The sequence below is a fragment of the Carcharodon carcharias genome, chromosome 5 (genome assembly GCF_017639515.1).
Source record: "Carcharodon carcharias isolate sCarCar2 chromosome 5, sCarCar2.pri, whole genome shotgun sequence".
Taxonomy (NCBI): Eukaryota; Metazoa; Chordata; class Chondrichthyes; order Lamniformes; family Lamnidae; genus Carcharodon; species Carcharodon carcharias.
Genome location: NC_054471.1, coordinates 108,416,542 through 108,432,365, shown reverse-complemented (window position 1 = coordinate 108,432,365; position 15,824 = coordinate 108,416,542). Strand labels below are relative to the sequence as shown.

The 15,824-nt window shown below is 41.8% G+C and overlaps 1 protein-coding gene across 2 annotated transcripts in view; it reads right to left on the bottom strand.

The window, feature by feature from the left end:
- Positions 1–15,824, bottom strand: part of LOC121277854 (signal-induced proliferation-associated 1-like protein 2) — a 647,580-nt gene that overhangs the window by 501,164 nt on the left and 130,592 nt on the right. The window lies entirely within an intron of this gene.

Here is a 15,824-nt window from a genome sequence, read left to right as displayed (position 1 = left end):
CTAAATTTCCACCACCCTTTGTGTGTAGAAGCATTTCCAAAATTCATTCCTGGCAGGTCTGGCTCTAATTTTTAGACTATGCCTCAGTCCTAGACATCCCAACCAGAAATAGTTTCTTTCCATCTACCCTATCTATTCTAGTTAATATCTAGAAAACTTTGATTGTGTCACCCTTTAACCTTCTAAATTCCAGGGACTACAATTCGAGTTTGTGTAATCTCTTGTCCTAATTTATCTCTTGGAGGCTAGGTATCACTATAGTAAATCCACGCTGCACTTCCTATATGGCGAATACATCCTTCCTAAGATGTATTACCCAGAACTGCTCACAGTACTCAAGGTGTGTTTTACCAGGGGCCTTGTATAGTGAAACATTACTTCTACAGCTTGCATTCTAGTTCTCTAGATATAAAGACCAGCATTCCATTAATCTTTTGGTTAGTTATTATATAGGTAGGAAACTAAATTGTGAAGAGGGCGTAAGGAGGCTACAAAGTGATATAGATAAGTTAAATGAGCGGGCAAAGATCTGGCAAATGGAGTATTATGTGGGCAAATGTGAAATTGTTCATTTTGGCAGGAAAAATAAAAAAGATTATCTAAATGATGAGATTCAGAGGGGTCTGGGTATCCTAGTGCATGAATCACAAAACGCTAGTTTGCAGGTACAGCAGATAATTAGGAAAGCTAACAGAACGTTATCATTTATTGTGAGGGGAATTGATTACAAAAGTAGGGAGGTTCTGCTTCAGTTGTACAGGGCATTGGTGAGATTACATCTGGGGTACTGTGTACAGTATTGGTCTCCTTATTTACAGAAAGATGTAAATACATTAGCAGATCAGAGAAGGTTTACTAGACTAACACCAATAACAGCCGGATTGTCTTATGAGGGAAGGCTGGACAGGTTGGGCTTGTGTCCACTGGAATTTAGAAGAGTAAGAGGCGACTTAATTTAAACCTTTAAGATCCTGAGGGGTCTTGATAGGGTGGATGTGGTGAGGATGTTTCCTCTTGTGGGAGCATCCAGAACCAGGGGTCACTGTTTAAAAATATGGGGTTGCTCATTTAAGATAGAGATGAGGAGAAATTTTTTCTCTGAGGCTTGAGTGTCTTTGGAACTCTCTTCCTGAAAAGGCAGTGGAAGCAGAGTCTTTGAATACTTTTTAAGACAGAGCTAGATAGATTCTTGATTAACAAGGGGGTGAAAGGTTATCGGGGGTAGGCAGGAATGTGGGGCTGAAGTTACATTCAGATCAGCCATGATCTTACTGAATGGTGTAACAGGCTCGAGTGGTTGAGTGGCCTACTCCTGCTCCTAATTCGTATGTTCATAACTGCTCATGACATTCTACATACATGGAGCCTCAAGTGTCTTTGGGCCTCCATTGCTTGTATCTTTTCACAATTTAGAATGTCACCTATTCTATGCTTTTTAGGTCCAAAGTGGATAAGCTCATATTTGCCGATATTGAAATCCATTTGCCACAGTTTTTTGCCCAGCCTACAAATCTGAAAGCACAAGCTGAAACTGTAGTGCTGCCCAAGTCCTGTAGTCCGTTGCAACCACTAAAACACAAATGTAAGGGCTATGAGGCTAATTACTATCTTGCATCAGAGAACTGAGTTTCTAAGTAAAGTTAGCAAACTTAGCATCTTCATCCACAAAAAAATATGGTGAATTGGGAGCGGGGTTGGTGGCGGGGATTAGATTTGATACAGGTTACTAAGTGGATCAGAAAACGTAAAACTATGGTGGTATTTTAAGACCAACTAGGATTGATGAGCAAGGTAACAAAGCTTAAAAATAACTGGTAATTGGGCAAGTTCAGTAATGATGTCAAGTTACATTTCCTTAGATAGTATGTTTAGTTTCTGAAATGATCTCCTCAATAGGGCAGGAGGCAAAAACTCTATAGTCTTTCAAGAAGCACTGCAATATGCTATAGCAGGATAAACTAGACAGTTATCTTTCCTCATCTTAGACACACAAACACAGATGACAAGCAATGGCTTTAATTTACTATCGCATTTGACTACTGTGCTCAGTTCAGATATTTAAAATGGCTACTCATCTGAAGGAAAGCACTATGGAAACAAGAGTCGACAGAAAGGGGATGTATAATAATGCAAGAAAATACTTGAACGCTGAAAATTAATGCGACAAAATATGATAACAGGTCAAAGATTTTTCAGACCAATGAACAAAATTTATACCTCAAGGCATCACAATATTAATTGTTGAGATTGTATTTTGCTGCAGATTTGACTATAACAGTTAAAGCTTCTCACAGGTAATAATCATCAAGGTACAGTACAAGGCTCAGGAAGCCAAGACATTTACAAATCACAGAATCGTTACAGTGCAGAAGGAAGTCATTCGGCTCATCAAGTCATCACTGGCTCTCTGAAAGAGCATTCCACCTCGTCCCACTCCCCTGCCTTATCCTTGTAACCCTGCACATTTTCTCTTTTCAGACAGCAATCCAATTCCCTTTTGAACACCTCAATCGAACCTGCCTCCACCACCTTCTCAGGAAGTTTGTTCCAGAGACCCTCTGGGTGAAAATTTTTTTCCTCACATTTACTCCTTTTGCAAATTATTTTGACTCTGTGCCTTCTAGTTCTTGATGCTCCCTTGAGTGGGAACAGTTTCTCACTACTTATCCTGTCCGTACCCCTCAGGATCTTGAATACCTCTATCCAGTCTCCTCTCAGCCTTCTTTTCTACAAGGAAAACAGCCCCAACCTCTCCAATCTATCCTCATAGTTACAGTTCTTCATCTGGTAATCATTCTTGTGAATCTCCTCTGTACTGTCTCCAATGCTTTCACATCCTTCCACCCAGAACTGGACGCAGTATTTGAGATGAGGACTAACTAGTGTCATATACAAGTTCAGCATGACCTCCTTACTCTTGTACTCAATGCCCCTATTAATCAAGCCTAAGATATTATATGCTTTATTAACTGCTCTCAAATTGCCCTGCCAACTTCAATGATCTATGTACATGCACAACGAGATCCGTCTGTTTCTGCAACTCCTCTAGAGTTTCTCCCTTTATTTTATACTGTCTCTCCATATTCTTCCTGCCAAAATGAATCACCTCACGCTTCTCTGCACTGAACTTCATCTACCACTTGTCTGCCCAATCCACCAATATGTCTATGTCCTTTTGAAGTTCAAGACTATTCTCATCATAGATGATAACGTTTCCAATCTTCATATCATCTGCAAATCTTGAAATCATGCCCTGAACACCAGAATCTAGGTCATTAATATGTATCAGGAACAGCAAGGGTCCCAACACTGACCCCTGGGGAACTCCACTAAAAACTTTCCTCTATTCTGAAAAACCACCATTTTATCACTACTCTGTTTCCTGTCACTCAGCCAATTGCTTATCCAAATGTCTACTTTTCCTTCTATTCCATGGGCTAGAATTTTTCTCAAGTTTGTTGTTTGGCACTGTGTCAAATGCCTTTTGAAAATCCATATATACCACATCAACAGCATTGCCCTTATCGATCTTCTCTGTTACTCCTCAAAAACTCCAGCAAGTTAGTTAAATATGATTTTCCCCTAAATGAATCCATGATGACTTTACTTAATTATCCTGCACTTGTCTAAGTGACTATTGATTTAGTCCTGAACTATAGTTTCCAAAGGTTTCCCTAACACTGATTTCAAACTGACTGGGCTGTAGTACCAGCTTTACCTTTGCGCCCCTTTTTGAACAAGGGTGTAACATTCACAACTCTCCAGCCCTATGGCACCACCCCCATGCCTAAGAAGACTGGAAGATTATCACTAGTGCCTCTGCAATTTCCACTCTCACTTCCCTCAGTACCCTTGGATGCATCTCATCCAGTCCTGGTACCTTACTTATTTTAAGTAAAGATAGCCTTTCTAACACCTCCTCCTTCTCAATTGTAAATTCTTCAAGTGTAGCAGTTGCCTCCTCCCTCACCTCTGTCTGAGTAGCATCTTATTCCTTTGTAAAGACAAATGCAAAGTGTTCGTTTAACACATCTGCTATTTCTCCTGTCTCCACGTGCAAGTCCTCTTTTTTTATCCCTAATCAACCCTAGTCTTTCTTTTACCATCCTTTTATTATTATACAGAAGACCTTGGGACTCCTTTTTATGTTAGCTGCCAGTGTTCTCTCCTTGCTTTTCTTATTAGTTTTTTCACTTCCCCTCTGGTCCTTCTATATTCAGCTTGATTTTCCATTGTATTTTCCACCTGACATTTGTCGTTATTTTTCTGGTTCAGTTACGGGATGTGGGCGTCGCTGGTGAGGCCATCATTTGATGCCCATCCCTAATTGCCCTTGAGAAGGTGGTGGTAAGCTGCCTTCTTGAACCGTTGCAGTCCCTGTGATGTAGGTACACCCACAGTGCTGTTAGGGAGAGAGTTCCAGAATTCTGACCCAGCGACAGTGAAGGAACGGCAATATATTTCCAAGTCAGGATGGTGAATGGCTTGAAGGGGAACTTCCAGGTGATGGTGTTCCCATGTATCTGCTGCCTTTGTCCTACGAGGTGGTAGCGATCATGGGTTTGGAAGGTGCTGCCTAAGGAACCTTGGTGAGTTTCTGCAGTACATCTTGTAAATGGTCCACACTGCTGCTACTGTTCACCGGTGGTGGAGGGAGTGAATTTTTGTGCAAGGGGTGCCAATAGAGCGGACTGCCTCCTTTTCATCTTCACCCACATCCTCCCCTCTTCAGAAAGCATATAGTCCATAGGGGGTCCTCCCAATGCCACTCTAAGGTCAAACAATGGAGGCCTATGTTTAAACAGAATGAGAAAAAACCCATTTTCAGCGAAACACTCCTCCTTCTATTCCAGGTGACCCATAGGAAATTGAACGGTTACCCTCACAGCAGAGTACCAGTGTATGTATGTCAATTTCTATCTCAGTATCACCACTGCAGAATTTCTGGACAATATTACAGATGGGGCTGTATTTAATTGAACATTGAACATGCATTGCCAACTATTTTCCAGTGACACGAACTACAGATATACTGATATAGGCAGCAAGCAGTACAATAAAAGGCTCTCAGCCCCTCATCACCGCATGGTACCAATGACAGAGAGAGTAAAAGTACTCCCTAATTGTACTAAAAAAAAGTACCTCCTGCATAGCTTTGTTTTAATAGCTAACTTCCTGTTTGATGCTTACTATTTCAGTCTCTGCTCGCACCCAGAAATGAGTTGGTAGTTTGTTATGAGCAACCCCTTAGGTGTCAAATTCAGAAAAAATAGCATCAACCAAATACTTAAACAAACACCTGGCAGAGATTAAGTATCTGGCTTGGCTAACTCCAGATCAAATTCCACACCAGTCTGAACATTAGCTCCCACATTAACTCTAAAAAACATGCAGACAACCTTGTCACATCAACAGAACAGTTAAAAATGATAGCAGAGATTTGAAATGGCAGGTTTCCACATGGGAACAAGATAGGTTAATGTGATTAGGATATTCACTTACGAAAAGGATAAAAACCAACAAAGACTGAATTTTGACAGAGGGCAGTATGGTCTGTTGTATTATAACTTTGATGTATTTGTATGTAGTTCTGACTGGCTTCCCAAACATGGCTACCCTGTGGATAGAATACATTTAACATACTCTGAGAAACAAAATGCTCTTTTTTTAAAACAGAGGAAATAAACATATCTTTAGTGTATAGAACATATCACCACACAGTTGAAGTTATTTAACTTCTGGCATTGCCTATAACTGTGAAACAGTGATGTTGAATTATGCAGCTCCTGTGTCCTAAAGCAAGGTTTATTTTTGCATAAAAAAAATCTTTCAGAAAAAATTCTGAACCACGAACAGCGGTTGGACAATGAGAGCCATTAGATGAAAAGCAAAGAGATTTAATATAAACACTGATATCAAGTCCAGCTCAGAAACCACAAAACAGTTCAGTTTGAAGAGATTTTAGGAACGACATGCATTCCCAGTACTTGTCTCCATATTCCTACAGCACTTCAAACTACTATTTGAACAAGGGATTACCCAAGAGACCATTGGTCAGAAACTTCCATTTGCACTTCTATCTCAGTTTCTGCTCCTTTTAACAGCACTGCCGAAAACAGCAAGTAAACCATCGCCTACCACTGACAAGTGACTTTGTATGGTTTAGAAACATTTAGCAGGATTGAAACAGATACAAATGAAGCCTCACAGATCTTGCCTTTGTGTGGAATTAAAATCATTGGACCACGTGAGAAAATACAATAGGTGACAGCTGAAATCGCCACATGCAAATGGAACATCCCCGGGGAAGAATGTGCTATCAACTACTCCACTGCAGCTGTTAAAACACAAGTGGGGGAGGGTGTGTGCTATTGGTGGGCGAAATAACCTACTTTTATTCAGGCAAGCTACCAAAGCTTTGTACTGTTGTCAAGTAGCTATTTGAAAATAAACCAAGCACTTCAACCAATGCAGATTTCAAGCACCTTACTACTCAAAAACTCTACTGATGTTACAAGACATGTTGAACAGCAGTATTTGAAAATAAAGAATATTCATAAATATAACAGATTACTTAGTTCACTGGGATATGATAGATGAAAGCCTTTTTTATGCAACTGCTTATCAAAGGGATGAGATTGCACAATAAACAGAGCTCAACAATAAAGTAGGTTTATTCTCATTTCCTATTCTAACTCCTGTAATTGGTACTGTCCCAGTGCAGTGGTAATGGAATAGCATGACTAACTCATGCTGAAAAAAGAGGTGCGCCAATGCAAAGTAATAGGCAGACGCCCAGAGAGATAAAAGGGCAGATTCTGCTAGCCATACTGATCCGTGGCTCATTCACAGGATCAGGCATAGGCCACAGCTAATACTTGCATTGATAAGATAAAAGCAAAAAACTGCAGATGCTGGAAATCCAAAACAAAAATAAAAATAACTGGAAAAACTCAGCAGGTCTGACAACATCTGCGGAGAGAAACATAGTTAACGTTTCGAGTCCGTATGACTCTTCAACAGAACTAAGGGAAAAGAGGTGAAATATAAGCTGGTTTAAGGTTGGGAGGGGGCGGGGGGCTGAGGCAGAGCTGGATAGAGGGCCAGTGATAGGTGGAGATAGTCAAAAGATGTCATAGACAAAAGGGTTTGGCTAAGAGGTGTTGAAGGTGGGGATATTATCTAAGGAATGTGCTAATAGGTGACATTAAGGGTAGAAAGCAGGACGAGCAAGGCACAGATAGTCGTAGTGGGGATGGGGTGGGGGGAAGGGATCGAAATAGGCTAAAAGGTAGAGATAAAACTATGGATGGAAATATATTTAAAAAATGGAAATAGGTGGGAAAAGAAAAATCTATATAAATTATTGGAAAAAAGGGGAATCGGAAAGGGGGTGGGGATGGAGGAGAGAGTTCATGATCTAAAATTGTTGAACTCAATATTCAGTCCGGAAGTAAAGTGCCTAGTTGGAAGATGAGGTGCTGTTCCTCCAGATTGCGTTGAGCTTCACTAGAACAATGCAGCAAGCCAAGGACGGACATGTGGGCATGAGAGGAGAGTGGAGTGTTGAAATGGCAAGCGACAGGGAGGTCTGGGTAATGCTTGCGGACAGACCGAAGGTGTTCTGCAAAGCGGTCACCCAGTCTGTGTTTGGTCTCTCCAACGTAGAGGAAACCGCATTGGGAGCAGCGAATGCAGTAGACTAAATTGAGCGAAGTGCAAGCTTTTCCCACCTACTTCCATTACTTTTAAATGTAATTCCATCCATTATCTTATCTCTACCTTGTAGCCAATTTCGATCCCTCACTGCCGCCGCTGCCCCCACAGCCCCCCCACACCCCCCCTCCCCCCCAACCGCCTATCTGTATCTTGCTCGTCCTGCTTTCTACCCATAATGTCACCTATTAGCACATTCCTTAGATAATATCACTACCTTCAACACCTCTCTGTCCTTTTGTCTATGACATCTTTTGGCTATCTCCACCTATTACTGGCCCTCTATCCAGCTCTACCTGTCCTACCACCCCCAAACCAGCTTATATTTCACCTCCTTTCTATTTTTCCTTAGTTCTGTTGAAGAGTCATACAGACTCGAAACGTTAACTGTGTTCCTCTCCGCAGACGTTGTCAGACCTGCTGAGTTTTTCCAGGTATTTTTATTTTTATTTACATTGATAAATTAGTTGAATTCCCAATAGCTTCTGGTGTGAATCAATGCAGTGAGACATCTATAATGTTCTGGACAAGAAATACATTTTGTGGCTGTCCCAATACCCCAAAGCTGAGGAATTCAGCACAGATAAGAACTCTAACCTGGGCTTTTTCTGGTCTGCACTGTAACATGCACATATTTACCAGTAAGTCATTGGAGAGCAGTTGTCAAATTTTACAACACTGATAAAGTTTATGTCCATATTGTTCCAATTTAGAAATTATCCACTATGAGGAAGTAGCATTACAAATGGGCCACAAAATTACATACATGGAAACAGGTCATCTAGTGCAACCAGTACTAGTCAGCGATTGACCCCAAACAATTCAAATTCAAATGGAGGCAAACTTATAAAAAGAAAAAAATGCAGAAAAAGAACCCAGGGTTGCCTGGGCTTGAGAAGATTACAAGTTCAGTTGGGGTGGGCGGAGGCAGTGGAATGGTGAGGAGAGGGGTCCATATGCTGCATTTTCTACTTTAAGGCATTTATTCAAAATCATTTTGCACCAGTGTGGGCCCACCATGAAAACTTGGTAAGTTAGGACAGATAAATAATAGGCGCTTATTATTTTTTGGTACAGCATCCTTCAACAATCCCAGGGAGATGCTACATTCAAGTTATTCTCATCAATGATTAATAATTCAATCATTCTCCACAGGACCAGTTCAGGGCAGGCTGGTATTAAGGGTGGGAGATACAGTTAAATTGAGAATAAGAACAGCCAGAAGAGACCGCAGGAAGGTCAAAGTACACACATGAAATGGAATACCGCAATTACAATAAAAATAGAAAACTTTATTTTGCATCAGTACTCCCTATTTTGGTTATTTTGCTGTTCCAATCAGTCTTTCATTTTACATTCTCATCTCCCACTATATTTTTACTTTGCCTGCTAAAATAAAAAGACTTTAACCTTTGCCTCTTTCGTTCTCATTCGTCAGTTTAATTTTATATTTTCTCTCACTTTCATAGAGTCCACTCAATTTTTCCTGTTTGCGTTCATTCATTCTTTTTTTTGGGACACCATTTTGCACAGAAAGCAGAAGTTGCATCATTTGCAGCTATTCCGGCAACAGCAGAAATTTGGTTTGTCTTGTAACTGATTCATCAAAGCAGCTCAAACACATTCCAGCTTTCAGATTTAAAGTAGCATGAATGTCGCACAAAGGTGGCTACCAAATTGATAAATAAAATGTGCATGCGTCTTCAAGGCTGGTTTGATGGAAATGAAAGGGGATGAGGAAGCGAGGAATGAGTGAGTAAAATGAAAACAGTAACAGTAACTTTTCTCTCCAAACCCCTAATCAAAGAACAATGGGGAAAAGTCCGGGCATGACAGAAGGAGATAGTAAATGTGCATTGTAAAGCAGAGGGAAATTATCCAGACAGCAAAAAAGTTTATAAATTATCTTCAGATAATATTTTATGTTTTCCCAAAGAGAAAAACATTTGTCTGAAACTTAATTGAATTTTCAACTGCAAATTAAATCACAGGGAAAACATTACAAACTATTTTGGGTGGAGAGTCATTCCGCCCATCTTAATTCATTCAGAGAGATCTTAGTCTCCCCATTTGCAGCGTTAACCGAATCCACGGTTTTCGCCTCCACTATACTCTCGAGAAGTCCTTCCACCTATTGATCACTCTCTGAATGAACAACTTCCTGATAGCTGCAGTAAATGTACTTTTATTAGTTTCAATCTATGTCATGACATCTTGCTCCCTATTAAGTACTACTCTAGATTTACTATCCCAGTTAATTATCCTGCAGTACAAGTTCATTTCTCAGGGATCTTATTTCCAGATAGAAAAGTACAAGTCTCTAATCTTTCATCATTACTCAGACCATGGACACTGGGTGGGGAGGATGGTGGTGGAAGTCAGCAGCACGGCTCTCTCTGGACTGCCTCCAAAACTTGTTTCCCTTATGTTTCAGTGATCAGGTTGGACACAGTACTCAAGGTGCAACGATCAGAGCACTAAAATTTAATTGCAGCTTCCCTAGCCTGTTCTGTTTTAGCTATATGGTTCAAAGATGGTATTGCTGCTCTGCATGTTGGTTGGATATGTTGAGCATGGAGTCAACCAAGATGCCTCTATTACTTCCAACTTCAGCCATTGCTGTTAGCTTGAGCAGTCAATGGCTTAAGTGAGATTACAAACTAAAACATCCTCAGAATCCAGAGACTAAGCTATCCCCTCATCCGTCATTCCTTATGATTATTTTAGGTTGTTTTTTCCTCTCCAATCTACTTTATCCTTCAAGTTTGTATATTTTGCAGTTGAGACCTATTATGACACATGCTCACAATGGAGCAGTCTTATTGCAGGGTACAAAGAAGTGTATTTTTTGGTAATAAACCTTGCATGATTTAATTGTCACTGTAGAATAAATGACAATATTACCTTTCATTAAACAAAAATAGTAGTAATAATTACCTATAGTGCAATAATTTAAAAGATTAATTCATACTACACAATATATGATTTTTAAAGTATTTTCATATTAAACCATGAAAAACATTCTAACTTTTCATTCCCCTGTCCTTGGGGTTGGGATCTTTTCTCTAGAAAAAAGACAAGGGTGATTTGATAGAGGTCATGAATATTATGAATGGTTTGATAAGGTACATGTCTCTGGTTGATGTGATATGGCAAATATGCCAGCATAGTGGGTGGTGTATAGCAGTTAATTTTCTTGTCACCTCTCGCTTTCAGCTCTCACCACTGACTAGCAGTACAAGTATTGCAAAAAAGAGAGCCGAGTGCATAAGCCTTTCTCTGCCAGTACACAGCCTCTCCATCAGCAAGCTCTATGCAGTGCCTTTCCGTGGCAACATACATTAATTGAGTACCTCACGGTCCTGGGCTAAACTACAGGGGGCTCGGGGAGGACTGGCCCCTAGACATGTCACATGCACCAGACTCCCAGCCAAGGGTAAACAGCCTCACTGCCTTGTGGGCGTCTTGGGAGAAAAGGCAGCTAAGGGAATAAGCCCTGACAGAAAATCTAGAGTGGAGTTCCATAGGCGGTTGCACCTCATTTATCAGGCAGCTTTCCAGCAACTCCTACAGCTGAGCTGGTACTAAACAATTTTGGTTTTATCATCTCCTTTGGATAATACTATCAATGTCAAGGGGAGGTCCTGATGCTTGGGCAAATCAGGTGCCCGTACTACATTCCCAGACTTGCACCCTGGACAGGACACTCCAGCTTTGTGTTTTAATGTTGGCACAACACGGGAGGCAACCCTTAATGGTGCCCTTGCTCAATTGGCATCAAGTATAATGGCGGGAGAGATCACTATATCTCATATGGATCACCTGCCCCAAGCTGAGCAGAGCCCAGTAGGTTAGGTACTGTCCTGCCATCCCCTGCTTGCTTCAATGCACGCTTGAAGCATAGAGAGTCATCTCTTGATAGAACTTCTGCAAGTTGATGACACACACAAGACAGCTGTGATCGACAAAGAACTTATAAGGTTTAATGTGGACATTGAGTGAGCCTAATTGCTTACGCGCAGCAAAGTGAATCCCTTAAAGAGAAACACTATATGGCCTTCTGGCAGGGGAAAGCCCAAGGGATGAGCATAGTGTGTTTCGCAGTAAAAAAAACACACTACTTGCAATGACTGAACCCCTCCACAGAAGGTTCAGAGAGTTTCTTACTCTTCGCTCATCAAAAAGCGTGGGTCCAGTTAATCTCGTGTGCATCCATGCTTCAGCAGTCATCCCTACTCCTGATGCTCCCATCAGCAGAACTCCCAACTCCAAGGGACTGCACCTCCTAGAGGACTTCAATGAAAAGGTGGGTACCAACTACACAGATTGGTCAATATGCAAACAGCACCAGGGAATTGGCAACATGAACAAAAATGAACAGAGATTGCTGGAGCTTTGCTGTTATCCTGGTCTCTGTGATAAACAGCTACTTCAAAACCAAGCGATACATCAAGGTGAACTGGCAACATCCAAGATCATGCCACTAGCAACAGCTAGATCTTATCACCAGAAGGGCCACCCTCAGTGTCCTCATCACTCGTAGCTATCACAGCACTGATTGTGACACTGACCACTCCCTGGTATATAGCAAGGCCAGACTTCAGCCAAGGAAGCTATACAACTCCAAGAAGAATGGTCATCATCAGATCAACATTTGCATACCACTGACCCAGGAAGGAGCCAGGAGTTCCTCAACATCCTCAATCAGGCTCTTTGCACTCTGGCTTAGGGCATTACTATCTAAAAGTAGATGCGCACCTACATTTATAACTCGGCTTTCACTGCATAAGATTAGAGAAATGCTGACTGGTTTGAGGTTTACTGGGCTGAAATGGAGGCAGTTACTTGGCAGTTGGCAAGTTACCAACAGGACAGCCATCTTGAACTACAAGTCCCCGGCTAAAAAAAACTTCAGAGCTGTCAGAATCAAGTCTTAACAGAGTGCTTGGCACTGCGCCATCAATACTGGCTGAAACTCTGCAACAGCATACAATCTACTGCTGAATCTGAGAATGTTAAAGCGATTTATGAAGGAATTAAGAAAGCAATGCATCCAGCAGCAACCAAATCAGCTCCCTTGAAGACAAAGACAGGGGTGATTACTGAACCTAGCAAGCAGATGTAAAAGGTAGCTAGTGCATTACCTCAAGCTCTATGCAACAGAGAATGTTGTGAATGAAGAAGATTTCAGTGCCGTTCTCGACTTTCCAGTCTTGGTGAAGTTGGACAACAAGCCCATGACCATAGAGCTTAACAAGGCCAATGACCACCTCGCCAGTGGTAAAGCCCCAAGTGATGATATTCCACCTGAAATCATCAGAAGTGGTAAAGTGGCACTGCTGCAGCATCTACATGGACTCTTATGCCTCTGTTGGAAGAAAAGATCTGTTCCTCAAGACATGCGTTACGCAAACATAGTCACCTTGTACAAAAACAAAGGGGATTGCAGTGACTGCAGCCATTACTGAGGTGTCTCCTTGTTAAATATTGTGAGAAAGGTCTTTGCTCGCGTTGCTCTGACCAGATTACATGCAGACCATAGCATTACAAATCTATCCTGAGTCTCAGTGCAGCTTCGAAGCTGGTAGATCGACGGTTGACATGATTTTCTCACTTCAGCAGTTACAACAAAAGTGCCGAGAACAGCACAGATCATTGTACATTGACTTCGTAGACCTCACCAAAGCCTTTGATCTCGTTATCAGAGACAGACTCTTCAACTGCTATGGAAAATAAGCTACCCGTCCAGGCTAAAGATAAAGGCAAAATACTGCAGATGCTGGAAATCTGAAACAACAAAAAATGCTGGGAAAACTCATCAGGTCTGACAGCATCTGTGGAGAGAAAAGGGGAGTTGACAGCATTTGTGGAGAGAAAGGCAGAGTTAACGTTTCGAGTCCTTATGACTCTTCATCAGAGCTAAAGAGAAGTAGAAATGTGGTGAAATTTATACTGTTTAAGGGGGGTTGGAACAGGTGAAGCTGGTTAGAAGGCCATTGATAGGTGGAGGCAAAGGAGAGATTGCAAAAGATGTCATAAACAAAATGGCAAAGGGGTGTTAATGGTGGTGGTACTGGCTAAAGAAGGTGCTAATGGTGACATTAAGAGGAGAAAGCAGAATGTGATAATAGCTGGACCAGGATAAGCACTCTGGAAAGAACAACATGAGCAAGTGACATATGGCCCTAGTGGGGGTGCAGTTGGCCATAGGGGGAACAACGGTGTTGGGAAAAAAGATCGGAAAAAGGCTAAAAGGTGGAGATAAAACAATGAATAAAAATGGAAATAAATTTTAAAAATAATAATAATAAAAATAAATGGAAAAAAATTCAAATTAAAAAATAAAAACGGATATTGAAAAAATGGGATCAAAAAGGGGTAAGGATGGAGGACAGAATTCATGCTCTGAAGTCGTTGAACTCAATGTTAAGCCCGGAAGGCTGTAAAGTGCCTAATCAGAAGATGAGTTGCTGTTCCTCTAGTTTGTGTTGAGCTTCATTGGAACATTGCAGCAAGCCAAGGACAGACATGTGGGCATGAGAGCAGGATAGCGTGTTGAAATGGCAAGCAACAGGAAGGTCTGTGTCATGCTTGCAGACAGACCAAAGGTATTCCACAAAGCAGTCACCCAGTCTGTGTTTGGTCTCTCCCTCATGGGCTTTTGGGCATTATTTCTTTTTCTCACAAAAACATGCACAGTTCCATCAGTCAATGGAACAACATCAGATGCTTTCAAGATCAGCAGTGGGGTAAAACAGAGCTGCATCCTGGTGCCTTCTCTCTTTGGCATATGTTTCTCCATGCTGCTATTGTGTACTTCCAGTGACTCAAATGAGGATGTCTACCTTCATGTCAGTGCTGATGGCAAATTGTTCAACTCGGCTAGACTGTGTGCCAAGACAAAGTGGGTAAAATTCTAGTCTGCGAGTTGCTGTTTGCTGATGACCCAGCAATGGCATTCCATACAGAAGTTTCAGCATTGTAGCTCGATTCTCCCAAGACTGCAAGGAGTTTGGACTAGCAATCAGCATCAGGAAGACCAAGGTTATGGACCAGGACATAGAGAAAATCCACCTTTCATCAACATCGACAACCTCACTTCGAAGGTCGTTGACAGTTTCATACCTTGAATCAATAATCACCAGCAACCTTTCCCTTGATGCTGAAGTCAACACCAGAATTGCTAAGCCACATCTGTCATGCCACAGTTGAGAAGTCAAGGGCAGAGCAAACTAATTGGAAATACAAAGCTCCAGCTTGTGTTCTTAGCACCCTCCTTTACAGTAACGAAGCATGGGCGACTTATGCAAGCTAAGAAAAGTAGCTGGAGAGCTTCCACCTCTGCTGTCTCAGACAAACACTGGGCATCTCCTGGCAAGACAGAGCACCGAATATGAAAATAAACAAGCGTGCAGAGTTCCCCAGCCTCCTTGTTTGCCCTCGAGGCAGCGGCAACTCTGTTGGCTGGGTCACATGCACTGAATAGGTGATGGCTGCATTCCCAAAGACATGTTCTACAGCAAGCTTGCTATTAGCATGAGACCAATAGGTTACCAATGCCTGCAATACAAGGACATCCGCAAGCAAGGCCTTAGGTTGACCGGGATCGGAGTCGATGCATGGGAAGTTCTTGCTGGTGACTGGAGTGCCTGGACACAAGCAGTCAGGAAGGATGTGGAAAAAGCAAGGGGCAAAAGAAACAACCAGATGGCAGAAAAGAGAGCCCAGTGGAAGGAAAAAAAACATCAGTCAACCTCAGGCCAATGGTATTCATCTGTGACAGTTGTGGAACGGACTGCCACTCACAAATCAGCCTCTACAGTCACAACTAACAATGTTCCGTCCAAAAGTGACATACACCCCAGGTGCAGTCCATCATCCCCCAAGACGGACAGATGCCTACAACTATTGCTGATAAAGTAGAATAGGTGTTTCCACTTGTGGGTGAAGTCCAAAACTAGGGGCCATAGATATAAGAACATTACTAATAAAGCCAACAAAGGAACCCAGGAGAAAATTCTCCACTCAGTGGTGAAAATCTGGAACTTGCTGCCACATGACAAACAAGGTGATTGACAAATGCATTTAAGGGGAAGCTGGATAAACAC